Below are 17,078 nucleotides of genomic sequence, written 5' to 3'. Positions count from 1 at the left end.
TGCTTCCGTGTTCGCGTATGCCTCTATTATCTGGCCGCAAGCCCACTGTAACAGTCCATTTTGCATTTTATTATTAATATAAATTCTCTTCTATATGCTTTGGGTTTAGATTTCTGATGCTGACAAAGACTTTGGAATTATGCTAAATCCTTGACCTTTATAAAGAAGAAAACAGAATCTAGAGAAGTAACTTGCCTGTGATCACACAGCTAACTACAATTTAAAAAAAAAAATTCAATGTTATTTCTCTTACTTATAAACCAGTTTGTATTTAACAAAGGCCACTTTAATTTTTTTTTTTTTAATTTTAGGGAAGGGTCTACAGGGTGTTTAGGGTCTCACTACTAGATTGGACTTGTAGTGATCTGCCCGTTTACAGCCTCCCAAGAGATGGGATTACAGGCACATGCCACCATGCCCAGAAATCAAACTCAATAAGAGCCAGGTTGGTAAAGTGCAATTTCAGCGAACCACTCAACCATTTTCCCCTAAAAAAATAAAAATAATTTAAAAAAAAATCTGTATGGGTTGAATTTTGTATGGTTAAAAAATCCTATTTGGAAGTTGTAACCCCAGGGCCTCTCAAGGTGACTTTGTTTGGGAGAGGATCCCTGGAGGCAGATGAAGTCAATATTATGTGACCCTGGAGTAGGGTTATGTATGCATTACATAGTCAGTAGGGCTGGGGAGATACCTCAGCTACATAAGCACTTGCCTTGCTAGTGCAAGGTCCTGAGTTCGATCCTCAGTACTGCAAGAAAAAAAAAAAAAAAGCAGTCAATAAGGGGTATGTCCTCTGTCCCCTCTAGTCCATTCACACCCAGAGGGCGCTAAGGACGGCCTGAAGAAGCAGAGGTCAGATGAGTGTGAGGCAGACATGGTCACCCTTCTGTCCCGTAAAGTATTACAAGCAAAACTACTTTGGAGTGACCAATTCTTGGTTTCACTCAGCAGCGAAAGTACAAAGTCTCAGCACAAAATCAGGTCCAGGATAACCTTTCAAAGCCTTCGTCCTGTTAAATACTACTTACCTGAGTTGGCAGGTGAAATTACGGCCAGAAGATGAAAACATGGAGGGCAGCAAATGAAAGAATTAGTGCAGTGTTCAAAATTAGATTTGTCATTCAAGCAGAGAAACCTTTGCCCACTGGGGCTGTTGAGGGCACCTTCAAAGGCCCTGGGCCAAGGACACTGACAGGGCCCCAGAGAAGCAAGTGTTTACTTGGCTCAGCAGAGCCCCCCCAAGGAGCAGGGGGGGGTGTGTTGTGTTTAAAGCACCCTGTTCCTTCCCGTTGTGTTGTTCATTTTTCCTTTTGTGGCGCTGATAACAATTCCAGTTAACAGACAGCCTCGGGGTTCAGGGTTTGGCTTTTAGGATGCCTTGCTTTTTAAAACAAGAAATAAGCAAGAATTACAAAGAGGTGGGTTAGAACCGAGACATTGAGAAAACAGGCATATCACTGCCTCCGAAGGCCTCTGGAGGAGGAAAATAATCAAATGCCTGACTTGGAATACTGAGCCGTTTTGCATGACCCATTAAACTGCCATTTTCAGCACTTCTGCCTCATGCTATGAAAATGCTAGAATCCTGTAACGGTCTCTAGGTTCAGATTCTTTTATATCTGGGAAGCCCTGTGGTACAAGCACCCTCAGACATCAACTGAAATACAAGACAGTCATAATAGAGCTAAATTTGATAAGCCACTCAAGCGTGACCCAGGCAGCCTGGCCTGTGAAATCAAGACGTACAATTAATTGCTACTCTTTTATTTATTATCTTTAACTCCTCATTGGATACAGTTGACTTGCTACTTCCTGGGATCAGGCCATGGCATAGGCGGGAATGAATAATTTTTAAATTATGAAGCAATTTCTTTGTTACAAACCTGGGCTCAGATATAAATTCTAGTCATGGCCTTTTCTCAAGACTGTGCCCTTTGAACTCTGAAGAACGTTCATTTCTCCTCCCTTCTACCCGTGGTGGGCAGAGTCAGGCACATCTAGTTCTCGGAGGTCACTGCTGCTTTATTTGCTGTCACTAAGGAATTGCTATAAGGCCCCAAGAAGTCCTTCTTGACACCAGGCTCCTTAAAGACTTTTATCACAGGCTAAATGCATCCTAGGCGAACTAGCCCTTTCTACAGTTTCCTCCACCCTGCCTCAGACTCAGTTTTTCATTCCTGTTGGGTTTAGCAAGGTCTCCACTTCTCCATAGGGAAGGACTTTCTCACTTTGAATTGTCTATGCTTTTGAGCCAAGAGCCAGACTGAAGAATCAAACTAATCAAGCAATAGGTTTGGACTGAGGGCCATTAGGAAATATTTTTCATCCTGTTTATTCAACAGTTTCCTCCATTGTTATGATGTTGTCTATAATTCCATTCTTAGGAATTTCAACCTTTGTCTTATTCCCTAGTAAAACCTGTATAATATTCCTTTGGCAAGCGTAATGCTGCAAGTCTTATTAGTAACCCTTTGCAATTGAGCTTAAGTAAGTTGGTGGAGTCCTGTCCTCGGAGGAGGCAGTGCAAGGAAGAAGGGGAAGAGCCGAGTGGGCCAAGGGCAGCATAAGAGTGGAGAGGAGCGCCACGCACACTGGGGAGACCCGAACGCTGGAAGAATATTTTTTACCCCCAAAATTTGAGGTAGCACTTCCATTTTGGGAGATAAAGATTGGTTTAGGAGTCGGAGAGATAGCTCGGTAGAATAAGCACCTGCCTGCCACGCGCAAGGTCCTGAGTTCAATCCCTGGTACTGCAAAAAAAAAAAAAAAAAAAGAGAGAGAGAGATTGATTGAGGTTGAAACATATCTATGTCTCTTTATTAAAGAAAAGACTCTTCCTAGCTATGAAAATGATACTTCTTGTAGAAAAAATAAAAATAGAAAAATTCTCATAATCTTATAGTACCTAATAATTTTCCATTGATGATTTTTATGACCTCATAATATCCTATCATTTAATCAGTTCCCTATCAGTGTTTATGGTTATAAATGATGCTGGACAACATTTACAAAGCTTTCTCGTTCCTTCACTAAACAGCTGTTATAAGTTAATTTACTCCATCTTTCCAATACCCTGGTAAGCAGGTGCAGATGTTATTCTCATTTTGGAGATGAGGAACAGCTTAATGAATTAGCAAGACTATCTCACCAAAGGGGCTAGGGATGTTGCTCAGTGTGAAGGCCCTGGGTACAGTCCCTGCTACTGCAAAACAAACAACAAACAAAACAAAACAAAACCCAGAGCTATATCCATCATACAATTCCATTTCAGAAGATGTATAAGAAAAAGATTTCCTCTAGATATTGGGAAAGGGGAGGGCTTGGGGCCTTTCATTTTCTATTCTAGCATGTTTATATTCCCTCAAATTTTCAGTGAGTATCTGTTACTTTTAAAATTAAAAGTAGTAGGGCCGGGGAGATAGCTCAGTAGAATAAGTGCTTCCCTGGCAAGTACAAGGGCCTGAGTTCAATCCCTGGTTCTGAAAATAAATAAATAAATAAAATAAAAGTATTAAGGGCCAGCCAGATAGCTCAGTGGATAAAGTACCTGCCTATACCAATGCAGGGACTGATCCCCCAGTTGCTGGGCTGGCCCCACCCCCCCCCCGGGTCGTTGCTGAGATGGCGATTGAGACTGGGCATGGTGGCGCGCGCCTGTAATCCCAGCGCTTGGGAGGCTGAAACCAAGAGAATCACTACGAATCTGATCTGTGTAGTGAGACCCTGTAGAACCTGTGCTAAATACAATAAATAAATAAGTAAATAAATAAAATTTAAAATAAATTGGATATGGGACAATACATCATGTTATGTCCTCATCAGACCCCTAGAGGTCCTCACTGACAAAGTGTATAGGTATAAATGAATCCAGAAGATCAGAAAGCGAGGAGGCCTCCCAAGTCCGCCTCAGTCTGAATTCCCATAAACACTTTAGGTTCTTCTCACGCATCCTGATTTTGATTTCTGCACAAGTCATTTATTTAACACATACTACAGATATGTACAATTACAGCACCTCTGCAGTAATTCAAGCAACATAAAATGGTGGGTGATAAATACACAGATATTGGTTAGTATCATTCCGCATTGCTTGCACTTGATTACACAGTCATTTTTTTAACTTATTAGTACATGTTTCCAATATTAAATCATTACATAAATGGAAGAAAATTAGTACATGTACGTATATTAATCCCCTTTTTCTCCCTCTCCCTCCATCCATTTTTTTTATTTTTCCAGCATCAGACTCTGAGACAGCAATTGAGACTGGGCATGGTGGTATGAACCTGTAATCCCAGTTCTTGGGAGGCTGTAAACAGGCGGATCACTACGAGTCTGATCTAGTAGTGAGACCCTGAACACCCTGTAGACACTACCCTAAAATACAAAACAACAAAAAACCAAGATAAGACAATGAAGCACATAGCATAGTACTTAGTTGATCAAAGGTTTTTATTTTTTTCAATAGCATGTGTTTGTCATAACTGAACATCAATCATACTGCTCAACAAAAGAAGCTGGTAAAGAAAGCTAATATCATTAAACATCTATTTTAAGAAATGGGCATTTTATGCTCATAAAAGAGGAGAAAATTATACTTATTAAATTTTTTCAGTGTATTCTCTATTAATTTGAATTAGATCCTATTAAATATTTTAAAAATATTTTAAATATTTTTTTAAAAAGTCAGCCTCAGGAGACTCGTGCATAGAAAGTGAAGGAGAACAGGGAATCCAGAAAGACACTCAAGACCAAGTGAAAATGTCTGAGCTTATCTTGCAAGACACCGAAAGCCAACCACGATGTCAGCAAAAGAGGCAGGGCTAGAGCCGGGATCCAAGATTCTCCAACACTGTGAGTTGCAAATCCAGGACATGTCCCTGGGAGCACAGGCAGAAGTGGGCAGTTCAGGTGTGAGTCTTGAGTAAGGATTATGGGAACCAGGGGAGGAAATCAGGGAGGAAGATGACTACCAAAGTCCAGGCTTGAAGCATCTTAATTGCAAACTAGAGGAGGCTCCAAGCCTACTCAGATTTATCACCACGAGTCACCACAATGGAAGGAAATTGCCTGCTCTTAACTTGTCTTCCTCTGTTTCCACAAAAGTTCCACAAGGATGTGTAGGTTTCTGGCCAACACTGTCTCTTGCAGTGCCTCTAAGCATCTAACCCTTCCTCAGCACCTTCCCCTCCTCCAGCTGATCACAACCAAGGAATTGATTGGGATGAGTTTTGAAGTCAGCCTGTGTGATACATCAGGGACCCTGAGAGAGATCAAGTACCTGTTCCCCCCACCATCAAGCTGAATCAAAGAAATATTGTGTAGGTTGCCAAGTATCAAGAGCTAATATGGGGCTGGTGAGATCGCCCAGTGGACTAAGCCTTCGGCAAGCACAGGGACTGGGATCCAATCCCTGGCACCATGTGCCACACTGGTCCTGACCCCCAGACATACTGAGCCGGCCACTGAGACCAGTTGTGGTGGCATATGCCTGTAATCCCAGTGCTGAGGAAGCTGAAAACAAGAGGATCACTAGGAGTCCAAGCTGTGTAGTGAGACCCTGTACCAAATACGAGAGAGCGAGAGAGAGCAAAAGCGTAAGAGAGAGCAAGTGAGCGTAAGTGAGCATGAGTGTGCAAGCTAACATGGACCCACAACAGAATGAAGTCTCCCTGACACATGGCCTCGTGCAGAAGCTTCATGGGGTGCTTTCCAACACTGCAGGTATCAACCTGCTCCTCCAGAAATAGGATTCGAAGTTGTTGGTAGGCAAAGCGAGAGATTGCAACAGGCCTCTGTCTTCAAGATGAAAATCACAGATTTCACTTGCTCCTTCCACTGTTTTAGGGGAGTATGAAGGCAAAAGCATGAGCATAGAGTTGATGCTTAACACTTTCGAATGCGATGATCGAGGACCGCCATGCTTTATTTCCAGTTGATGGGAATCATCAGTTCATTGATGATAAATTTAGGATAGATTGCAGCAAATTCGAGAGAGATGTGACTCAGCAGCAATATGTGATCAAGAAATTAACACCTATTATTGAAGCTATTGCAGGCCTTTCCCTGATCATGCTATCAGTAAATGTTCACATCACAACCACTAACAGACATGGTTCCTTTTGTTAAATCCTGGACAGAGCTTGCTGAAGTGACAGGACAGGTCAATGGAATTATAAAGCAGCCAGACCCTTCTCCTCCATCTTGGGGCTTCCCTTTCCCACTTCCTGCCTTGTTCCATGGCATAAGTCCTTGATACATGAGCTGGTGGATTTGAAACTCTCCAGCCTTCACAACTGTAGTAAAAATACTCTTCCTTGTAATCAGCCGGCTTCCAGTACTTATCAACAGAAAACAGGCTAGGATATTAACCAGTAGAGATTTTTTAAATAAGATATATTAAGTCAAAAGTTTTAAAATATGCAAGCATATAAACTCACATTTATGAGTAAGAAAAAAATAGAATCTAAAAGAAAGTAGAATCTCAGTGAAAATAAAGAAATATTAAACTGGTATTAGGAGAATGAAGCATGTTTTTCTCTTTATGTTTCTGAACGGCTGATATATAAGTATTACACACTGTTGACATACTTTAAAGAAACAATGAAAGATGGCATGAAGTCATAGTTAAAGAAAACAACAAATGAAAAAGAAGGGCTACAAGTATAGCCAACATTTTGGTCCTAGCCATTCAAAGTCAGTGAGGACTCAGGACATAGGAGAACCTGTTCTGTAACATCCAGTAACTCAGTGGTGTCCCAAATTTTCTGATCAAGGAGATTATGGGGCCAAAGAGGAAAGTGATCGATGATGTAGAGTATGCCTAAGGAGAGTCACATGGAGAGAAAACATTCTCTCAGGCTTTTACAGAGAGCAAATTGGTCAAGCAATGGCCATGACTCATCCACATGGCTGACACTGACAAAGGATCTACACACTGCGGTACAGGGTTTCAGGGTAAATCCTGAGGGGATTTGATTGAACTTATCAGATACAAAAGTTACATTTCTTGTTATATAGGGCTTGCTTTATCTTCATCTTAATAATCCAGCAGAAAAGTATAAAAACAAGGTATAAAAAGTAAAGCCATATTAATATGCTGAGCCGTAAAAGGCTCAAGTCAACAACTTCTGACATTGCCAGTCCTACAGATAACCCACTACTATTATAGACCACTGGAATATGTTGGATTATTTTGCTGAATTCATACACCTACAATATTTAAATGGCAATGGAATGCGCATCTATGACAAAACTAAACAAAAGGGGATTATAAATGAAGGACTATTTTGTAGTGAGATATATATATATATATATATATGTATAGATATACAGCTACTTTATCTTAATTTACTGAGAAGAAAGATTTGTGCTACTTTGAAAGGGAAGAAAAGTATTGAGAGTAAAAGAGTGAAACCCTGAGTCCCACATACCTGGGTTCTCTCCCAGGCTTATGCTAGAAACTTGGGCCAGTCCCTGGGCCTCTGGGGGCTTCAGAGTCTCTACTCAGCCTGGAGGTTTTGTCCCAGACTACATAGTGTAGCCCAATTGCCTGCACAGCTACGTCTTCCTCTCTGATGATTCTGATGAATAACAGAGAGGAAGAACACGACCCAGCTAGAGCTCCTGGCTCCGCTCTTCTGGGTCCTCTCCTCAGGGCCAGCCATGACCATCCCTAAGTAGATCAGCCACCTTTTGTGCAGCTCTTGCAGAAGAAGAGAGTTAAAGACACCACTGGACCAGATCACCTCTCGGTTTGAAAAGTGGTTGTTCTTTGCTGTAATGAGCACTTTTCATGGCAGTTTCACTTGGCATTTGGTTGTAAAGAGGATGCATTTTTAAAGCTGTCCAAATGCCTATTTATGCAGCAGACCATAACTTTTCTCTCAGTAGGTGGCTATGCATTATCAAACAAATGATACACGTTTTAAAAACTGCCTGAAGGGGCATTTACCTGAGGGACTATTATTGTTTGTAGGTTTTTTGAAGCCTTGTGGTTCACTGGGTAAATAATATCATCTACCCAATTTTTAAATACATCTAGCAGGATGCTTTTTCCCCCCATAATTTTATTAAGAAACACATAGCAGTGAGACAGTTTCAAACCAAATTCAGGATGCTTTTTTTAATCAATACTATACACCTTTGTATTTTAAATTGCATATCAAGATAGCTTGACATCCAATAATACAATAATTAAATCTTTAAAGCTGACTTTGAAGCAGGCATTTGGCACATTTGTGTGTGTGTGTGTGTGTGTGTGTGTGTGTGTGTGTATTTTTAGGGAAGGGTCTACAGGGTGTTCAAGCATGAGGTTATTTACCATGTAGTTCTGGAAGTGATCTATGACAGTACAGCCAGAGAGAAAGGAATAAAAGAGGGACTTCCCAGATATGTCTGGGACCAGTAGCATCATCTGAGAGCTTGGGGCCAATACCCATTCTCTAGCCCCATCTCAGACTGCGAAGATGTAGCAAGTTTGCAAGCAAATCTGATGTACAGTGAAGCCTGCAAAGGTTGCTTTCAGCAGAAGCAGCTGCCCCCATTTCCAATCCTTTTTGTTTAGGCAATATCTCACTATGTAGTTCAGAGTGGCCTTGAACTCACTATGTAGCCTTGACTGGCTTCAAGCTTACAGCAATCCTCCTGCCTCAGGCTCCCAGGTGCTGGGATTACAGGCGCGAGCCACCATATCCACCCACCATTCCCACCCTTCCGTACATGCAATATTTAAGGACTGGATGCCCCGAACAGCCAAGAAGTCAGCCAGTGTGTTTGCTGGTTCTCTGCTCCCGTGTCGTGTCTGCAGCCTCATGTCGTTCACTTCCTCCTCAGAGGCTGCTGGGAGTCCTGCTCCATGTAGGCACAGGGTATTTTCCCTGCTAGTATTCTGGTGCAGAGAACACCAGTGAGTGGCATTTTAGCTTCTACACATTAGAATTGGAGTGGATATTGAGAAGGCTCACCTCCACGTCTAGTAGAAGCCTGAATCTGTGTCCCCTCTTAAGTACCCAAGTCTTTACATATAATGCAGGAAGGTAGAAAATAAGAGTAGCCCAACATGGGCCACAGGAAACCCTGCTCTGAGAACTGGGCTTCAGCCTGGAATAAAATGCTTTCACAGGGCTCACAGAAGTTCAATTTATTTATCTATTTACTTATTTATTTATTTTTAGGGAAGGGTCTACAGGGTGTACAGAGTCTCACTACTAGATTGGACTCGTAGTAATTCTCCTGTTTCAGTCTCCCAAGTGCTGGGATTACAGGCATGTGCTACCACTCCCAGTCTCAATCCCCCTGGGACAGGACCAGCACAGCAGACCCAGGGATTGAAACTCTGGCCCCTGAGCCTGCTTGCAGGCACTTTAATCCGCTGAGCTATTTGGCCGGCCTTAGAAGTTCAATTTAGATACAGTCTAGGCTCACTGTAACTTACTGACGAATGACAGAAGTAGTGTGTGTTGTACATAAAATGTTCTTCCTAGCTGTCTTTTAAAAATTGCAAATGGAAGTGCAGTTCTTCCCAATAGAAAACTGCTTTCCTGCCTTAGAGAAGTGCGTTGTTTGTCAATACTGAAACGTTAGTAAAATCACTCATCATGCGTATTTATTTTACAGTCTACATGTGTCTTTGTGAACGGAGCTTTGTATTTAACTCATACCTGATGTATTAGATGACAGTGCCTAACAGTACGAGAAGCCCAGCAACAGAAGCCTTTTTCTTGGGCAGATCTACCCACCGCAAGGTCCACGTAAGACTGATGAGCTCGGCTGAGGGCCTCCTGAGGCCTGGCAAAGGCTCACTTCCTAATTCAGCTCAAACACCACCTTAAGGATGGCATTGCTTGGTGACTGCTGTAGCTTCACTCCCCAGTGTCCTCTGAAGGCCTACGTGTGAGAAGGGGTCTCCAGCTTGGCACTGTAGCAAGATGACAGGAACTTTAATAGGCGTTATGGTTTGGATTGCAGTGTCCCCCCAACTTTTCGTGTTTGTGGAAGGTTATTGGTTCACAGGGACACCAAAGCTGACTTGCTGTTAGCAGGTGGTTAGAGGGGGTCACTGTGGGTGTGGCCTGGGAGGATGTAGCTGCCTCCACAGCTCCTCCTCTCTCTGCTTCTGGGCCACCATGGGAACAGCTTTTCCTCCAGTAGACCCTTCCACCATGCTGTTTCTGCTTTAGAGTCAGCTGGCCACAGACAAGAAGTGTGGGCCCAAATCCAGCTCTCCCCACTTATGTCATGAGCAGCGGGTATTGTGTCCGAGACTGAGACAAAAAAAAGGACAATTCTAACACTTCACAGAAGAAGTACAAGTGGCCAATGCATACATGAAGAAATGCTCAACGTCACTGGGAATGAGACAAATGCAGATTAAAATAATATTGAGACTTCATCTTACTCCTGAAAGAATGACTATCATCAAGAAATCACATAATAGGGGCTGGTGAGATGGCTCAGTGGTCTAGAGCACCTACTTAGAACAAGCTTAACAAAGCACAGGGACCGCGGTTCAATCCCCCAGCACCACATGCCAGCCAGCCCCGCCCCCTGGTGGGCTGAGCTGGCCACACACACACACAAATAAATAAATAAAATTAAAAAAAAAAAGAAATAACATAATAACAAGAGGTAGCAAGGCTCTGGGGGAAACAGGGACCCTTCTACATTACTGGTGGGAATGTAAACTAGTGCAACCACAACGGAAGTTAGTGTAGAGACTTCTCAAAAAACTAAAACTAAATATTCCTTATCTTCCCAAGAGAGTAAAAGACATTATATTACAGTGATATGTGTATATCTATGTCTTTAGCAGTACAATTTATAGTAGCTAAGTCTCGGAAGCACCATACATGTCCAGCAACAGACAGAGATAATGAAAATGTATATTTATAGACAATGGAGTAATACTTTGTCATAAAGAAGGATGCAACTCACGTCATTTGTAGAAAAATGACACCGTAATACTGAAGCCATATTATTGAAGCTTAATTTTAAGTGAAATAAATCAGGCACACAGGCTTAAATAGCACTTGGTCTCTCTTATACGAAAAATCCAAAACATAAATAAATTTTAGAGCAAAATAAAAGATGACGGGCCACAGGGAGATGTGTCCTTTGCACAGGGGAAGGAGAGCAAGAGATGAAGGAAAGGAGGAGGGAAAGGAGAGGAAAATGGAGAGAATTAAAATGTGTCAGATGCATCACCAACTTCCATGACAAATGTAACCATTATGTGCTGAAAACTTACTAATAGAAAGGTTTTTTTCTTGAATTTTTTATTTTTAGACAGGGCCTCACTAAGTTGTCCAGACTGGTCTCAAAATTACATTTTTCCTGCCTCAGCTTTCCAAGTAGCTGGGGTCATAGGTACTCCCAGCTGCACCTGGCTTCCCCTTCTGTTCTTCTTTCCTGACTTCCTTTCAGCCAAATGATCATAAATATTGTTTATATCACCTGTGCCCACAAATATAGTTGAAACATTCAAACTTCAATAACTAGAATTTCTGCAGGACACTCAGAATATATATCTTAAATGGGGCTGTTCCAAGCGTGGGTGGCATGTGTGTTGGGTGGGACAGATTCTGTGTTGGCAGCTCCCATTTACCCATTTAGATCTGTTCTTCACCTTCACCCTGCTCTCTGCCCATCAGGTTGGTTCTATGCCACATATCCATGGGCTTCTGCTCTCTGGCATTGGTTCAGCAAATAGGTGCTCTTTTTGTTGTGTTTGTACAGGAATTCAAACTCAGGACCTCACTCTTGTCAAGCAGGCACTGTGCCACTGATCTACATCCCCAGCCCTTGGCTCAGCAAATAGGGAGACCTGGCAGAAATAGGTGGGTAGGAGGAGAGTGAAATTTGAATATTGATTCTCCTGACAACCCCTACACGATTGTATCAGGCTTCCTGTGTACCTCAGATGAAAGAGGTCTTTGGCATAGGATTCTTCCCTGCCTTCACCAGCCCTGGGAGCTAGAGCATTTCCCAGTATCCCCTGTATTTGTACGTTGTCCCTCATGAAGTCTTTCAGAGTTTCCCAGTCCGATGTAGTGTCTGTTTGACCCCAGCTGTATCCTAACCAACCAGTAAAGAAAATAAACAATACTACGTTGTAATGGCATGTTGTGTTTTAGACCTAGAATGTCCCGCAAAGTCTCATGCACACAGAACAGGGGCTTTGGGTGGTAATCGGGTTGTGGGGTACTGTACTCATAGGTGGATTCTCCCACTAGGAGCGCAGCCACTGTGGGTTAGGCAGTGGGGTGTGGTTGGGGCCCGTCACTAGGGGCATAACCTGGAGAGGAGGTCCTCCTGCCTAGCTCTTCCCATCCCTCTGCTGCCCGGCTGCCATGACATACACAGTCTTCCTCTGCAGACCCTCCAACAGCATCCTTCCTGCCCTGGAGCCACCTGAGTAGGGACCGTGCCCTCTCCACACTGTGAGCCAGGATTAACTTCTCCTTTAAGTTGTGCATGTCAGGAACTTTGTTCTGGGGATGGATAAAGTGACTGAGACATAGTAGCTGCAATGCAGGAAGCTGTGGAGTTACTGTGAGTGTGTAAGGGAAGCTTCCCCCGGCCCCCAGGACCGTGGATTGAATCCATGGCCTTCAAACTGAGCTGCATGGGCCGGGGCTATAGCTCAGTGGCGCAGCACTTGCCTAGCAAGTGCAAGGTTCTGAGTTCGATTCCTGGGTCTGCCCTCCCCATCAAAAAAAACCATACTGAGTTATATACTCTGCTTCCCCGCCCCTTTTTTTGAGAAAGGGTCTCACTAAGTCACTGTTGTCTAGGCTCAGCTTGAACTCATGATCATCCTCATTGGCCTCCCAGAGGGCCTAGATTACAGGTGTGCACCATAATGCCCAGAAAAAAAAAATCTGCATATCAATATCAAGAAACACAGTAGCATTCAATTGTTCAAAGAAGTCTGACTGCTTATACTATTCAAGGCAATATATAAATCAACAAATTCAGATCTAAGTCATGTGCAATTTACTAAAGAAAAATTAACACAGAAGTAAAGGGATTGTGCAGGTATTGCTTCTTTTATTTTAAAAATATTTTTAAGTTGTATAAATTTATGGAGTATGCTATGGTATTTCATAGCACGTATATAATAAGTAATGATCCAACTGGGGTAATTAGCCTTTTCATCCCCTTAAGCATTTCATTTCTTTTTTCTTTAATATGGAACGCTTCACGAATTTGCGTGTCATCCTTGCGCAGGGGCCATGCTAATCTTCTCTGTATCGTTCCAATTTTAGTATATGTGCTGCCTAAGGGAGCACTCATTTCTTTGTATTGCACATTTTTGTTTTCCTCTCTTGTTGCAAATGACAGGATTGCATTGTTTTTTATGTCTGAATAATACCGCATTTGTTCTATCATTCACACATTGGTTGGTTCTATATCTTGGCTTTTGAGAATAGTACTGCAATAAATAAGTGAGTACAGGTATCTCTTCCATATATTGATTTCAATTCCTTTGACTGAATACCTTGTAATGGGATTGTTGGATGGTATGGTAGTTTTATTCTGAGTTTTCAGAGGAAATGCCATAATGTCTTCTATAATGACTGTACTAATTCATGTTCTCACCAATACTGGACCGTTCCCCTTGCTGCATATCTTAGCCAGCACTAGTTATTTTTGTACTGTGTTGTTTATAGCCACTTTAGCCATATGATAAGTCAGCATGTTTTTGATTTGCATTTCCCTGACAATTAGTGATGGTGAGCAGTGTTTCTATTTATAATTGATATTTTTTATTGCAGAATTTTAATTAAATGCCTTAACCACCAAAACAAACTACCCCCAAACTGACAATGAACTGGTAGTCTACAACTGCTTCAGGCTAGAGGTTATGTTTGTCCTTGATGAACTAACTTATAAGGAATTCTCATGACATTTGATTCCAAAGTGAACACATGAATTGGATTGACATGATTAATAATTTAAAGCAAAATATAAACATAAGGGCAACTGAAGCACTGGCATTAATTTAGGAGCCAACTGCAGGTCAGTGACTGGAAAACTATACATTAAAAAAAAAAAATCCGAGGTCAAACAATCTTTAGTGAGCAGCCCAACGCCCGCTGTCACCTAAAGGCCAAGGGCTGACATTATGCTCCTGATGAATGCCGTTAGGAAAAGGATGCCTAACATCTACCACACATCTGTTTCAAAAACAGAATGTTCCCAAAATTATTCATTTCTTTACAAATAAGCATTATGCATTAGCAACTACAGAAACCATCAGGATGAACTCTAAAATATATTCTTTCACAGGGATCCCTGAGCTGTATTTGAAGGTGTCCATTCTAATCTTGGGGCTTTACAAACATCTTCTTTGTTTTAATTGGTTTCATGTTCCCATTTTCATCTTCATAACTGGCACAGTCTCTCTTCTTGGAAACTTTTCTCCAATTGTCCCCCCCAAGGTTTCAGATCTTCTAGCCATTTCTTCGTCTGACGCATCGAGCTCTACTGGGACATCTTCCTCTTCCTCCTTTGCTTTGTTCTTAGCATTCATCTGAAGCATCAGTTTCTCAACTTCAGGATTAAATCCTCAGAATGACATTCTTCCACAGAGAAGATCTTCACATGGCAAGAAACTCTGTTCTTCTATTATGAAACTCTCTTTCTCTAAGCTCTGGCAAATTCAAGTACCAATGCTCTTCACTGATGATCTTTTCTTCCTCTTCTAACTGCTTCTTGGTTTCCAAGTCCAGTCCTCTTTGCATGAACTTCATGCATAGCAAGTTCTTGGACAACTTGGTCTTGCACTCCACTGCCATGCTGGCTCCAGACAGCGGCAGTGTTCTGCCACAGAATGAAATATATCTATATCTACATCTATATCTGTATCTATATCTATATCTATATCTGTATCTATAATTTTAAGGAAGGGCCTACAGGGTGTTCAGGGTCTCACTACTAGATTGTACTTGTTGTGATCTGCCTGTTTACAGCCTCCCAAGAGCTGGGATTACAGGCACATGCCATCACGCCCAGTCTCAATTGCGGTCTTAGTGCACCCTGGGGACAGAGCCGGCATGGCAGGCCCAGGAATCGAACCCCTGGCCCCTGTGCCTGCTTGCAGGTGCTTTAATCCACTGAGGTATTTGGCCAGTCTTTGCTGATATTTATTTTTAATTCACTCAAAAATCATGCATATTTATGAAAAGCTGTATGCCATTTCAATAAATGTATATAACATGTAATGGGTAGATCAGAGTAACTGGCATATCTTTCACCTCAGATATATGAATATATTTTTTGTATTGGAAGCATTCAAAACCCTTTATTTTGAAATATTTAATTGTTATCAGTCATAGTTATCCTACTATGCTATAGAACATGCGAAGTTATTCCTTTATCCAATTGTATCCCCATACCCATCAACCATAGCCTTCTGCTCACACACACACACAACCCTTTATAGGCTGTGGTAATCACTATTCTACTCTCTCCTTTATTGAGATCAGCTTTCCCTTGCACAGAGTGAGAAGATACAGTATTTGTCTGTGTCTGACTAACTTCATATAACACAATGTCTGTACATGTTCCATCCATGTTTGCTGCAAATGACAGAATTTCATTCTTTTGTATGGCTGCATAATATTCCACAGTTTATATATACTGTGTTTTGTTTATCTGCTCAACCATCAATGGGTATTTTCATTGATTCCATACTTTGGCTACTGTGGACACTGGTGTAAGAAGCATGCAAGTGCACATGTTTCTTCAGCATGTTGATTTCAGTTCCTTTAGTTATGTGTCTAGTAGCGACATTGCTCAACCATCTGGTAGCTCCAGGTGTTTGTTTTAGGCACATCCACACTGTTTTCCATAATGGTTGTGCTAGTTTACATTGCCACCAATAGTGCATAACAGCTCCTTATCAGCTGTATCAGTTGGGGCCCCTAGAGGAACAGGTTTAATATGATATAATATATTAGGGATTTACAGAGCGGGCTTATAATGACTGCCTGCAGGGTCAAGAGTGGAAGAATGCAAAAGGGCGGCTGTGGGGTGGGGAGCCAGAGGTGGGGAGGGCACAGCACATCTGATGTGAGTCCATATGGGAAAGCCTGTGCTGGAAGGCTGCAGAGTCTGTGCTAGGAGCCTGAACAACTGTCCAAAGGCGACTGGAGCTCCTCTGAAGAAGCACAATGGCAAACACCTTCCCCTTTCCCTTTGTATTTCATCCAGGCTACAAGCATTCACTGCTACACATTTGCTTCGTAAGACTGTTTTCATTGCACCCCGTAAGTTCTGATATGTAGTATTAGCGTTGTCATTTAACTTTAGAAACTATCCAATTTCCTGTTTAGTTTCATCTGTGACCCGCTGGTTGTTCACGTGGCTGCTATTTAATTTTCACTTGTCTATCTAGTTTTCGTGGTTTCTTTTGTCATTGATTCTCAGTTTCATTGCACTGTTATCTGATGATATGGACGGTGTCATTTCAGTTCTTTGCATGTACTTAAGCATGTTCAGTGAGCTAGTATGTGGTCTCTTTTGGAGAAAGTCCCATGTGCTGCTGAGAAGAGTGTATATTCTGTTGTGGAGGGGAACATTGGAGATATCTACAAAATCCATTTGTTCAGAGGTTTGGTTTAGCTCTGATGTTTCTTTATTTTTTACTTCGTTGACCTATTTGGGTTTTTTTTAAATTTTATTTATTTTGTGTGTGTGTGTGTGTGTGTGTGTGTGTGTGTGGCCAGCTCAGCCCACCAGGGGGCGGGGCTGGCTGGCATGTGGTGCTGGGGGATTGAACCGTGGTCCCTGTGCTTTGCTAAGCTTGTTCTAAGTAGGTGCTTTAGACCACTGAGCCATCTCACCAGCCCCGTTGACCTATTTGTGAAAGCAGTGTACTGAGGTCCTCTATTACAGCTGTATCGGACCTCATCTGATTTTTCATATCAATTAGCACATCTGTTTTGTAAAGCTGGGCATGTCAGTATTTGGTGCATGTATATTTATGATTTCTGCTCCTTTTGGACTGTTCCTTTAATAAGTATGCAATGACCTTCCTGCTTCTGATCCGTCTTGGCTTGAAATTCAAT

General features: G+C 42.0%; 1 non-coding gene and 1 pseudogene across 1 annotated transcript; both read right to left on the bottom strand.

Moving 5' to 3' along the window:
- Nucleotides 1–13,188: 13,188 nt before the first annotated feature.
- Nucleotides 13,189–13,295, bottom strand: LOC111818324. Its single transcript, XR_002822345.1, has one exon. It is a non-coding gene; the product is annotated as a U6 spliceosomal RNA (small nuclear RNA).
- A 1,032-nt stretch (nt 13,296–14,327) lies between these two features.
- On the bottom strand, nt 14,328–14,804 carry LOC101578279 (annotated as a pseudogene).
- Between the last annotated feature and the right edge of the window lie 2,274 nt (nt 14,805–17,078).

The sequence above is a fragment of the Octodon degus genome, unplaced genomic scaffold (genome assembly GCF_000260255.1).
Source record: "Octodon degus isolate 3935 unplaced genomic scaffold, OctDeg1.0 scaffold00087, whole genome shotgun sequence".
NCBI classification, from domain to species: Eukaryota; Metazoa; Chordata; class Mammalia; order Rodentia; family Octodontidae; genus Octodon; species Octodon degus.
This window is presented reverse-complemented; position numbering and strand designations above follow the sequence as displayed.